The following is a 13874-nucleotide window of genomic DNA, read 5'->3' on the forward strand; positions in this document are numbered from 1 at the left end:
CAACTTTAACTAAATCAGCTTTCTGTTTAGGATCACAACCTTCAAATGCATTGGATTTTTTAGGATCCTTTGCTTTTACAACCATTAGTAAAAATTACTTACTTGAATTCAAAATTCTTTTCATCTACTCTAATTTTATGAGAGCATAGTTATCTTCAAGTGTATGAGCCCTTATAGTGTATTCTATTCCATCTTTAGTGAGTTGATACTTATTCTTAGCTCTATAGACAATAGCTTTTCTATCATATAAGTATGAACTTCCTAAAACAATACCACATATATCCAAAGGAATTATATCTAACTCAACCTCATCTAAAAACGTTGATCCAATAGCAAACCTAAGTTTACATTGTCTCGTGACTTGTAGCTTGGTTTTGTCACACACCCAACCTAATGAATATGGCTTCTTATGAGGCTTTGTTTCTAGTCCCAACTTCTTTACAATTTTTTCAGAAATCAAATATACTTGTGATCCACTATCAAATAAAGTATCAATCTTATTATGCTTGGAAATTACTCTAATATGAAATAGCTCATTTCTTTTCCTCTCATTACTTTCATTATCAACAGATTGTGAAGAATTACTTGTATATGCTTCAGAATCTTTACCTTTAATACCTATGGCTATAACTATTGTTTCATCACCTGAGTCTGACCCCAAGTCCTTCTAAATAGCAGTAACATTCTTTCTCTCCTTCCCCCTGAACTTGTTAGGCTTCAGTTCTGGATGCAAAGACCATCAGTGTTCCTCATTGTGTCCTTCTTTCTTACAATGAGTGCATGAAGTTTTATCCTTCTTTACAATGTTTGCTTTCCTCTCCTTCCATTTCAGTTTCTTCTTTTCCTTGTTCTTATTTATAGAATATTTAGATGATTTGCCAATCTCTGGGTTTACATCCTTACCTCTAGCCTCTAGATGTGTTGCTTGAACTGATACATCATCTAAGTTAGTGGGATTAAACATAAGTATATTATGTCTTAAATAACTATGAAGACCACCTATATACTTCAATAAAGTCTCAGGTGAGTCCAATGAAATACCTAGAGTTAAAGCTCTTTTCCTGAATTCCTGAGTATAACTCTGTACACTCTGCCCCTTCAATTGCCGAAGAGTTTGCCAACTCATCATTGCCTACTGCATCTAATCCAAAGGATAGAATTTATTTTTGATAGCAGAAACAAATTCATTCCAGGTAGAAATGATTTTACCATGTTTTTTAAGATCAGCTTATGTCTTGCCTTCCCACCATACCAATGTAGTTCCTCCTAGTCGAAGGCTAGGTAGCTGGATCTTCTTCCTTTCTGATTCAACGTTCTACACCCTGCAATATACATCAATTTGCCTTATCCAATTATCTAGCTTCTCTGCATTAAGTTCCCCATCATAAATTTGCAAATCAAACTTTACATCTAATTTGATTAAAGAAGTTTTCTTCTTCTTCTTTGAAGAGCTAGTTTGATGCAAAGAGGATGACTCTGGGGATGATGATGATGATGGAGGAGACAGTGGAGGGGGCATTCCTCCTTTTCCTTTGTCTTCTGGAGGTGCAAATAGAACATTTTCCTCTGCTCCTTTGTCTGGTTTAGGTGTTGAAGTGCTTTCACCTTGACCCTTCTTGAACTCCAGATACATCTCTTCCACCATAGCTCTTATGGTCATAAAACTATCTATAAACTAAGATTTTGATCCCAATGGAGCTTCTTCTGCCATTCTTCTCTGAGAAAAGACTCTTCCAATCTCTGGATTAGCCTCAACAAGTACTCCTTCTCCTCTTCTGAGCTTCAATCTAGTTAGCATTCAAATTCCTACACAAACTTGTCTAACCTTAACAAAAACCTTAAGCTCTGATACCACTTGATCTGAAATGCGATCTTAAATAGAAACTAAGGTATTACAGACTTATGTGCAGGAAATTCCTATATTACTTAGTGCAATGGATCGATAAGATTGTGAATAATATAGACAATCAACAGTTAAAATACATAAATAAACACATATCAACACAGCCAAATGATAAAGGAGTTCACCAGACTTCCTGGCTACATCTCCTGGTCCAAGCTTTCAGTGCGACCTCTAGATTATGTCTTCAAAACAAAGATTACAAGTGTGAACTCAAAAATTGAGTCTCAACACAACAATCAGTGGCAATACACAGAGTTTACACTTCAAAACAAACTGTCACAACCTCCAGACCCCCTAGATGGCTTCACAACCTCTCTGTCTCTGCTCTGCTCAGCTTTCTCCACCTCTGCATGATCAACTCCCTCTAGCTCTCTGGCTCTCAGGCTTTTTCAACCTCTCTATTCCCTTGTGTGTTTAACTTTTCTACGTTCATCGTGTTTTATAACACATTTTTGTTACAATAACGCTTAAAGCGTGGAAACTAATTTGTTTATATTAGAAACAGTTTGAACGAAAGGACTGGCGGGTGCAGGTGGTCCTGACCATCCAGCCTTTCCCTGGTGTTAATCCCGAAACAGATGAATTTTGATGGTTGTCATGCCTTGTCCACCAATAGCCCCTTTGACTGTTGATCTATGCTTCATTAATCCAACTACTGACGACCATTTCAGGTAGCCCACTTGCACAGGGATTACCCACCCGAAACAGTGGTTTCCTCTCTCCTGCGTCGTGCTACGTGTTAGCCAATGTATGGAGCCCGTCCAATACCGCTTACTACTTAAAGCCCGTCTGAAATACCATTTACCACGGAATTCAAATTTCTGTCGTTTTGGTTCATAATTCCTTCGGGTCTGTTGAAATACTTTGCGCCTGTATAAAGTCCTCCTCTTTGATTATTTGCAATGCAATAAAGAAAAAATCGCATATCGCATAGAATTTGGGCCTACAGGTTAGTTCTACCTTTGGTAACATTTGCGATGTGATTATGTAATCTCCACTGTTGGATCTGCACACCCGATCTAACGGCTCTCATTAAATCGCTAGATCGCTGATCGCACTTCCCAATGATCTATCTCCAATACGTTATGCTGGCTATCTCCGATGTGATATCGCCGATTCAATCCCAACCATTGATCTGGTGGATCCAATAGCTCTAATTCAATGATACCTCATTTCCCGCTTCTCTTGGATTTCTGCCATTCCTTGGTGTTTTTCTGTGCGTTCTCTATTTCCAATATTTGAAGACTTAGAGGTTTAAGATCCGTTTTGGATCACCAGATCAATGGAGGTCATCCTATCATAGGGAGTGCGATATATACAATGATCCATCCATTGATAGTACTACTATGGTCCCTAACCCCATTTGCCTGCTCATTGATCAGATGAGAGGTACTTCCCATGAGTCCCAGACTGCATGGGTAGGATGCCTCAATAGGAGAACTAGTCATCCTATCCACAGGAGAATGAATCATCCTATCCCACAGTCGCCACGGGAGAACTAATCATCCCGATCCACCAGAGAACTAATCACCTTGTTTCACAGTTTCCATGGGAGAACTAATCATTCTGGCCCACAGGAGAACTAATCATCATGTTCCACAGTTGCCACGGGAGAACTAATAATCTCAGCCCACAGAAGAACTAATCATCCTATTCCACAGTCACCAATGGGTATCACAGGGGAAGGTTGAACCTGTCATCCTATACATAGTGCACCACTAAGGGAGGGTGAGTCACCCTGTGATCGTATGTTGCTCCAATAAGTACCCCAAGCCCCCTAGAGCTCCCAAAGCTCAATGCATGTAACATCCAGGACCCTTATAAGAAGGTCTCTCAACAACTCCAAGTCGTTCAAGAAAGCCCCAGATTTGACCTTTCCCCGGGGCTTTGAAAAAGTTTCTGCGACCTGTACATCAGTCTTAATTCGATGGAGCCTCCTTGCTCATCAAAGTACCATATCCTAGATAATGAAATATATGATGTCTATCTACTGGAGAAATCATCGAATACGGGATTCCTCAATAATCGAATCCCCCCTCTAGTTTTCACAGAGAATCGCAGTGGTATTCATCATGTGTACAAACAACTCACTTAAGAGCTTCTGCAACCAGGCAGCTTCACACAAGATCATACTCATAGCTATGTATTTGGTCTCGGTGGTTCTGATAGCAACTAACTTCTGCTTCCTGCTCATCCATGATATCGAAGCAGAATCCAGAGAGAACGAACACTAAGAAGTGCTCTAGCGATCCTCCACACTGCCTACCCAGTTAGCATTCGAATAATCACACAGCTTCATATTTCCAGCAGTGTATCTCAATTCATGAGATATTGTGCCCTGAAGATATCTCAGAAAATTCTTGGCACCAATCCAATGAGGCTCAACCAAATATGAGCTCACCATTCTGACTGCAAAACATATATCTGGATAGAAGTTCACCAAGAACATCAATGAAAATGAGTTTATGAAACTCATAGGAATTTCCCAAATTTGGTTCGTCATCATCACCATATAATTTCTGAAAGTTAAGATCCTCGAGGTAGTCACGGGCTTACAGTTTTACCATTCCACATTCGGAATCCAACTCCCTCTTACTTCTGCAAATGAGAGGGTGTGCACCTGTCAGAAATAGGTCGTCCTCAGAAGATGCCATTATGAGAGGTCTATCATCCACAACCTTCGAGCAATGGTTTGGATCAGTTTCACTCCTAGTGAATCTCAGCTTCATCAGACAGCTATCAATCCTCTCATACTATGTCCAGGGTGTTTTGATTCAAGCCATAGAGGGATTTCTTCCACCTATATACATGAGATTCCCGATCATGTATCTCAAACTCCTTGGTTGTTCCAAACCTGTGGGCTTGCTACATAAGGGGAATGGTCCCCTTATAAGATTTTCCTTCTGTACATCTCAGACATGTACCTTCATGCTTTTCTTGAATTCAGGCATCTAAGTCACCATCTGAATCACATTGGGTAGGGCCCCATAAGTAGACATATGGTGCTATAAATGAGATGTGTCAACTGATATGGTCCCCAATGGACCATCCTACAACTTGATACAAATTGGCAACCCTGAAATCAAAAGAATCTTAGAAAGTTTCATTTTCAAACATGTACCTTTCCATAGATTAATTCCATCCTGTAACCTTTGACTTCCATTGCTGAAATGGACACCAGGTTCTTCTTGTGATCAGGTACATAAAAGAGATTCTGCAAATGAATCGAGTTACCCTCATTCAATTGCGGGGGAACATTCCCTACACCCTTTCTGAGATAGGTGGAATTGGCTCCAACTATAATCCCACGATTGTGTCCATCTCTACCAAATTAGAGAGGGCACCCTTCTAATTGATGAAGTGCCTTGAAGCACTATAATCGATAAGTCAAATTCCCAAAGAATCTGAAGGAGAGGGCCAATACAAGATAACGCTTCTTTATATTATGAGAAACAACATTTGATTCTTCATGCCTGGGGTTCCTTGCTTTCTTTGAAGAGTCGGCAGTTTCCTTAATGACCTGCATTACCTGTCATTCCTCTGACCATTGAAGATGTCCTTGGAATGCTTGTTATCATCATCAAGTGATGTGTCCCTGTCATTTCGACACTCCTTCGCATAATGTCCAAACTAGTTATTTGCTTTTCCTTCCACCCTGAGATCCGGTCTTCCCAATGAAGTGATCTTTAGGTAGGCCATATTTTGCTATGCCATTCTGATAATATTCTTTGCTTCGATTTCACCCTCGATGAATTTGAAGAGGGTTGAGAAACCCATTGATCCTTTTGTCCTTTCCCAATTGTCTTCGGTGATTTCTCTTTCACTCTTGCTTGGGCATTATCTTCACCTCAGCTCTAATTCCATGTTAATTTTAGGTATGTTCTATGCTTAGAGAAATTTATTTCAATTTTCACAGTTAGTTTAATACTTTTCTAGATTAGCAATCGCATCAACGTTAAAGTAAACTGCGGATAGAACATAAACATAAATTGCAGAAGACAAGCCAAGACAAGAGGACACAAGATGTGGTGCTGGCCAAGGACAAACCCCAATGTGGGGAAACCCTCGATCAATTCTTCTTCTATGTTCTTCAATAGTTCAGTGGAGAGAGAGAGAGAGAGCGAGAGAGAGAGAGAGAGAGTACATTTACAACATAAGTCAACACTTTGACTTTCTAGATAAGAGAATAGATCATCTCTACTTGAGATCAGTTGAAGACATGCTACTTCAACTGATTCTCCAAAATGACTCCTTCACCTATCATTGTGCTGCATCTCGTCCATGTGTTGCACCTCATTGTGCTACACCATCTTGCACCCATCATTACTATGCTGCATCTCATCATGCTTTACCAATCATGACTGTACCCATCACTGTACTGCATCATGTACCATTTTTGTCCCAATGTTCTCACTGCACCATGCTTGCCACCATGTGCATGTTGTACCTTGCTTAACATACTGCTATCCCAATGTGCTTACTACACCATGCTTGCCATGTTGTCCCATTGCGTTTGTAGCACTGTGCTTACTGTTGTCCCATTGTAGCATTGTTGTGCCATGCTATTGTCCTAATGTGTTTGCAACACCATGTACTTGCTACACCAACTACCATTGTTGTTATCATGTTTCCCATGCATCTTGCTGCACTATCACTATGTCTATTAGTATGCATTCAAACTTCATGGGTCACCTTGTTGTCACATCTTATCATGGATTGTATTGGTTCATAGTTAAGGATCTTTGTTTTTTATGTAGGATGGAAGATGGGACAACCTTCATCATGGGCCATCAAGACAGATCCAACATCCCTCATACATAGGCAGCAACATCCATGCTTTTCCAACCTTGTTTGTTGTTGACTGTTAGTGACAGACTGATTAGGGCACATACCTGTGGCCTTAATCTTCTCCAAGCTACCCCAAACAAACCTTGGAAGACTGTGGCTTGTTGAAGGTGAATTCCTCCCTTACTAGGTTGCTACCTTAGGGCATATGACAACAAAACAACCCACACTATTTCTTTTCTGTGGTGGTATGGATTGTGGCCTACCACACATCCTTGTTGTAGCATACAACCTCCTCCAAATGTCTCGAAATAGCCAGCGTTTTACTCTTCTTCTACTTTGCATAGCAGCCTATTTCAGCCCTAGTTTTAGCCTTAAGACTCACTAAACTCAGCCTCCTGTAGTAGCCCTCTTCCATGTTATTCCTTAACTCTTTCTATTTGTGGTTAGGGTTTGTATTTGGCCTCCTCCTTGACTGCGTCTAGGGCATAGCTTGCGGCACTTGCTAGACTATAGCTAGGGTTTGTGGAGACCTTCTCTAGACAGCGTATAGGTTTTCCTTAGACAACCTATAGAAGGCTTCTCCTAGTAGTGTGGATAAACCCTCCTTCCAACACTCAGTCACTTGGAGCTGACCTCGAACATCCTTCAACCCCTCGCTGGCATATCTTCCTTGCTATGGCTAGGGAAACCTCCTTTCCTCCAATGTCTAGGGCTTCCTCTCCTAGATTTCTCTTCCACTAAAACCCAAAGCGAGTGGAGAGAAATCAAGAGAGAAGTGTGTTCTCAATTGATTCAAGGCACCTTTATTTATACTAAAACCTTGAGCACAAGTGGGGTATATTCAGTTGTTGTTCGACCTTGACAAATTGCCCATAACACAAATAAATTCATATCTCCATGAATACTTATCGGAATCGGATAATCTTTAGATCAATCCTACACCTCTCGATGAGAGGGATCCAAGAAAAATATCAGCTACCATTAATTAGATTACCCACATGGAGTTTGGCCCTAGTTGCCAATTTTAACAAACCCTAAAGGCATCCAAAGAGGATCTAATGATCCTCCTACTTTAGGTTGGAGACTGACTCTCTCTAGCCACAAGGGGTATTCCCTATATTTAATATTATTTATATGGATTTTCTATAATAAAAAATAAATATAACCATATTATACATAAAATTATGTTCAATAAGAAAATATAGTTGTAAGGCTTCTAACATGTAAAACTTATTAAATAAATAAATCATCAATGAAAAAAATGAAAATTCTAAATATGCATCATGATCCATATGTAACACGATGGTTAGAAATGAAATTAAAACTAAAATAACAACAAAAGGGAAATAAGAAAAGTTAAAAACATCATGGTGTATATATATCCAATTGAAATGTACAGTAAAATCTTACGATATCATGTATCTATATCATTTCAGTCTGCAACAAATAAATCAGAATTTTGGCTTAAATCTTTTCAAATAGTATATATTTAATAAATATTAAATCAAATTTTGTATGAAGGGTTTACAATGTGATTATGTCATATCATCATTAAACGTTCATGCATGTTAGTAAAAGAAGATAAAGTAAAGAACAACAAAGTAATATAAATAAGAAAAATAAAATAAAATTGGTGTATTAGTATTCAAATGAAATGTGCTAGGAAATCATAGATATCATGTATCAGTATAATCCCCACATGCGACATGTCACTCAAATTATGATTTAAACCCTCTAAATAATATATATTTAAGAAGCATTAAATCAAATATGTATGAAAGATTAAATTTATGATTATGTCAAATCATAAACGATTCATGTTTACTAGTAAATACGAATATAAAATAAACAAGAACACATAAAATAAAACACAACGAATCGTAATAGCATATATTTAAATCTCACTGTCATATGAAGTAGGCCAATGGAGCATGTTCATTATGCCTTCAAACAATAAGGTTTCATGTCCAAAGTCTACCATCCCCCCATCATCTAATGATTTTTTACAAACTTTTTATCTTTATGGGAGTTGGTTTCCATTCCATTTCCATAACCTCTCGTAATAAAAGCCTTAATATTAACATTAATTACAATAATTATTTCTCCTTAAATCCACATAGTTTAACAAAATATATTATCCCTTTATTGAATTATCTATGCTCAATTATTTAATCTCTTTCAAATTGATTTTATTTTTAACCCTTCTTTAGTTTCTACTCGCTCCCTCATTTCCTCTATATTATGCTCCTCCATTATTCGCTTAGATAACTAAATCCATCTACAATTAGTACTCCCTGGATCATACATAAAAAATGAGGATTAGTTTCATAAAATTCACATGATGATTTCAAATAAAAATAAAAATAAAATAAAAAATTAGTTGTTTACTTCATTTTCTTACCTAGCTACATCACCATTTTCCTGAAATACCTTTGGAAGAATTTTTTCTAGGCAAATATATACACTTTAACTTCCTCTCTTTATGATAATTAGGTTATTTTCTATTTGAGAGAAAAATTTTATTTTAGCACATGTAAAATTATATGGAATTCATGCTTATGTTAATGTCATATTTTAAATTAATTCATATATGTTAAAATCCTAAAAGAGTGGAAATCTCTAGAAAAATAGGAATAGATGTAGTGTGTAATTTTAATATAAGTTATTTTCCATATTTATCAAACCAATTTAAAAGAGAGAGAAAGTTTAGGAGGATAAAGAGGGATGATTAATTTTAGTATCAGGTGGAGAGCTATGAGGGAGTGGCAATGTGATTTAAGAGTCTAATATATCTAAGGGTTGATAATTAATGAGATTAACGACAATAAAACATATGCGATAGAAATATGTATGTGTATTAATTATTGTTTTGAATCCCAATAATATTTCCTACATGATAATGCCTTAAAAGAAGGAAATAGTCATATCCTTAGCTTAAATGATTGATTATTATCATTATATAAAAATAATTATGTTTCAAAATAGAATTCACTTTAGGTGATCTTTAAGAATTTAACCCCATGTATTTACTTTCTATCCCTATCCCCTTATTATGGTGTTTTATGGATAACGAAAAATAATTTCGAGATACATAACAAAGCCAGTACTAACAGGACAAAGGTTCATGTGAGATAGAATTTATAGAGGTAGTCAAGTTTTTAAAGAGGGTGAGATTGGGCTACAACATTAGGCCTCTCCATTTCAACACATCCATTTAATGCTTACTTAGTTTTATACACCCATTTACCTTTGATAAGTTTTCTTCCTTTTGGAAGAGGTTCAAGTTGCCAAGTATGGTTCACCATCAAGTATTGATGTTCTTCATTTATTGTTGTATGAAAATATGGACGACCTAAAGCATCTACATATGTTTTTGGATCATGAGTCTTTGAAAATTGAGCCAAAAGAGAAGAGGCTCATCGAAATTGTGAACAAATATATAAAATCACTGACAAGATCACCAACTACTTCTCATGTTTAGTGGACTCATCTAGGAAGTTTGGATACTAATGTAGGTTCATGTTCAATGGACTCATATGGAGGAAGGTGATCAAGAGGAGGTAGATTTTCATCCTCACTGTCATCATCTAAAAAAAAAAACCAAAATAGCAACAAAATATGGCATAAACATCAAAGATGACTCACAAGTCGAAGATGGCACAAACCTTGAATTAGGATCGTGAACTAAGAGATTTTCATCCAATTTAATCTCTTCTAATAATTATTTCATGGGAATGAGGTCGAATAAGTCCATAATAGGGAAAAATTTAGGGGGAAATGTTTTCAAGTAGGCTAAGTTTTCATGTTTAAAAAAAATGATTTGCTAATTTCCATTTTTTATGAAAATGATACGCCCAAATTTTATAGTATAGAATTATTTTACCATAAAAATTGCTAAAAAATTATAGATTCTATATAAAATCATTATAAATTTGAATAGTTTTATAAAAATATAGCCAAATATTTTACAATTTTCATATTGGGTACAAGTAAGATTTTCTAAGATTTCTAAACTTTGAGATAAATTTTCATCCTTAAAATTTGTGTTGCTCCTTAATCGAAAGATTTTGAAGAAGGCTTGAGATATATTAAATAAATAGGCTATTTAAAAATTAACTTTAGATGTGAAAATTATTCCCTTTAATAAAGTGAATTAACAATAGAAAAGAGCCAAAAATCATGTAGAAGTTGGGCCATGTAGTTATGGATGTTGTTGAGAAACAAAAAAGTTATTTTCCCACACTAGATTTACCTATAAGCTCACTTTTACAAAAAAAATACTTTATGAATATATGGTTTGCAATAAGGTTATGAAATATCTTAAGGATTCGTAAACCATTTTTCAAAAAGTAACTTAAAAAAAAAGGACTTGAACTCAATACCTCCCACTAAATAAAACAACCTTCAGCCAAGTGAGATCGTGCAAAACACATAAAAATACTAATGAAGGATGATGGAGGTGTTGTTGTGGCTTTATCTCTGAGTCCGTACATACCAAAAAGTCATGTTCATCCAAAAATAATCAACAATTTGAAAAATAATTTTGAAAATCAACACTAGTGGGGGTAGACCTCAATTAGGTTACTTAGAAAATACACATCTTCTCTTTGTTTCTAACTTCCCAAGATGGCGTAGAGTGCATAACAAAGAACATTCATAGTATGAAAACACTATTTGCTCCATTTATTATTTTATGAGATCATAGAGAGTGCATGGAAAAGAGCATATGTAGATAAGAAAGAGAGGCAACTCTGGAATAAAAATAGAAAAAAATAAATATGAACTTTGTTAATATTTAAAAAAAAAATGGTATATTCAAATTTTCTACCTCTAAATTTGTTGAAAAATTCAACGCCTTGGCAAATGAACAATGTTTTGTATGGAATGAAAGACATTCTTCTTTGAAAGTGGCACTCCAAGCACAATGGAATGATCTACTTAGGCAAAAGATGTATGGAAATAATATAACTAAAAAATGCAGCAACACAAGCTCAAGATCTCAATCAACAACAAGAGAAACTCTTCAAATGGGATATTTTACCATGTTTGGGAAAACATGGTATTCCATATAGGATAAACACCTTAAATAAACACTTACAACTATATCAATGATCATAATGCTATTATTTTTTATATGGTTAAAACCTTAAAGGAGGGAAACAATCCACAACCCCAACCAACATAGCCAGTTGAGGAATTTTTATTAATGCAAAAGATAATGTGTACAAAAGAGTTTTTCACAATCAATCATTGTTAATGATCATCCATGCTCTTTAAATAAAGATCATGGAAAAATTGGGTATCATGTCATAGATGAAGAGCCATTAATATCAAGGAGAATATGAGTCACTAGATTATGCTATGTCTAGAACATATCATGACCATTGGATTACAATGCAATCAATGCACACCATAGAAACACAGTTTTACCTAAAGACACATTAGACCAAGTTGAAATGAACTAACTCCTAAGTTCCTAAATATCCTAACAATATGTTATGATTTTATTTTCCACCATATGTTACACAAACATGTTATGAAATGTTATGAATCTAAAATTCACTTCAACCAATGTATTTGCTCATAAAAGACTTGAGCACTCTTCTTCCTAGTAAAAGGGTGGTTGTTTGCACTCTCCTCATAACATAGATGTGATAAATCATGAGTTTATTAGACAAAACCCATAGCCATCCCTTAGAGATTTGAAAAATGAAAAGTTACAAAGAGATCAACAAGCAATGAATTGGTAAAATCTCAAAGCATGCTTTAAATTTGTGCATGGCTTGCATTCACTCAAATCACATGCTATGAAGTGTATTTTTAGCTCCTCGAGAATCTATAAGAAAGAGGAAAACCTAAGGGGTAAAAAATAAAAGAAAAGGAATTCTTATGCTATTGAATTAGAGTAACAATCCTTGGTCTATAGTTTGTTGCAACAGTTTAGTATTGGAAATCAATACTAGTTTAAATAGGGCTTCGGTGGGAGTAATATTAGCTATCTTACCATGATATGGTTTTGGATCATACTTATTCAATAGAGGCAAGGTTGTGGCTAAGAAAAAATACCATGAGTATTGGAGTTAGGAGTACAACAATAGTTCCCAAGGGTAATCACCTTGTTTGTAACTTTTCATTAGTAAATATAAATCTACATTCTTTCCCCTCCAAATATTTATATTATGGATCTTTATTATATATTTAAGGTGATTTCTTTTTACCTGAGTAAGCTTGAGTTAATAGATTAGTGCCTTGTTCATGGTAGATTTCATTTAGTGGAATATTTATCTAGGTGGATCTCTAGACACCAGTGGCATGGAAAGGGCTCAAAATTCAAAGTGGAGGAAAGACGATTAATTTGACACTAGATTGAAGTGCTTGTCACCTGATTCCAATGGTGCGAATAACACTCCAATCCGAGTCTGGATGAGGAAGATAGAGGCAGTCAAAGTTTTGGTTGACTTTTGCTTACTAGGCAGGCTTAATGGAGACACAATTTGGAAGTTTTCTGGCAAACAGAATCTAGCCAACTCCGGCTAGATTCTGAGTGAAATTTTTGCCTCGTTAAAATGTCTCCTTCAGTCCAAAATCCAGATTTTTACAAACTGCCATATTGTTTTTTTATAACAAAAATTGTTAAAAAAAAGGGGTGGCCTACACCACCCCAATCCATAACATATGTAATATTATGGAGGGGCGTTCCACTACCCCCAGCACCTCCCCCATACCACGGAACCACAGTTACAACTGCGCAAAAGAGAGGGTGGTGGGCCGACCCTTGGGGCACGGACCCAACCCCCATTAAAACAAACACCCCCATGATTAAAGGGATACAGGCCTCGTTGGAGCTGGCGACAAGTGAGGTGGGCATGCCACCCAAGGCAGGCCCAACCCGACCCTTTTTTTTTTAATTTAGGATTTGGTTATGTAAAATGGGAGGAGGCAGGGTTTGACCGCCTGAGCTCCTCCATAACAGGCAGATCCATAACCACTCCATCAACAGACAATTTGTAAACTCCACCCACTTTTTGATATTTAAACTCAGTCATCAGTGCGCTTAGGCAGAGGAGGAGTGCGCATGTATTTTGAGGCAGGTTATTTTTCAAGTGGCGAAACCATGAGCAGTGCAGAGAGAGGGGTAGAACCATGATTTGAGCAGTTTCTCTAGGGGGCATATTTTCACTTT

The sequence above is a fragment of the Pinus tabuliformis genome, chromosome 9, assembly GCF_031772625.1.
Source record: "Pinus tabuliformis cultivar Carrire ecotype Pingquan chromosome 9, CPIR1, whole genome shotgun sequence".
Taxonomy (NCBI): Eukaryota; Viridiplantae; Streptophyta; class Pinopsida; order Pinales; family Pinaceae; genus Pinus; species Pinus tabuliformis.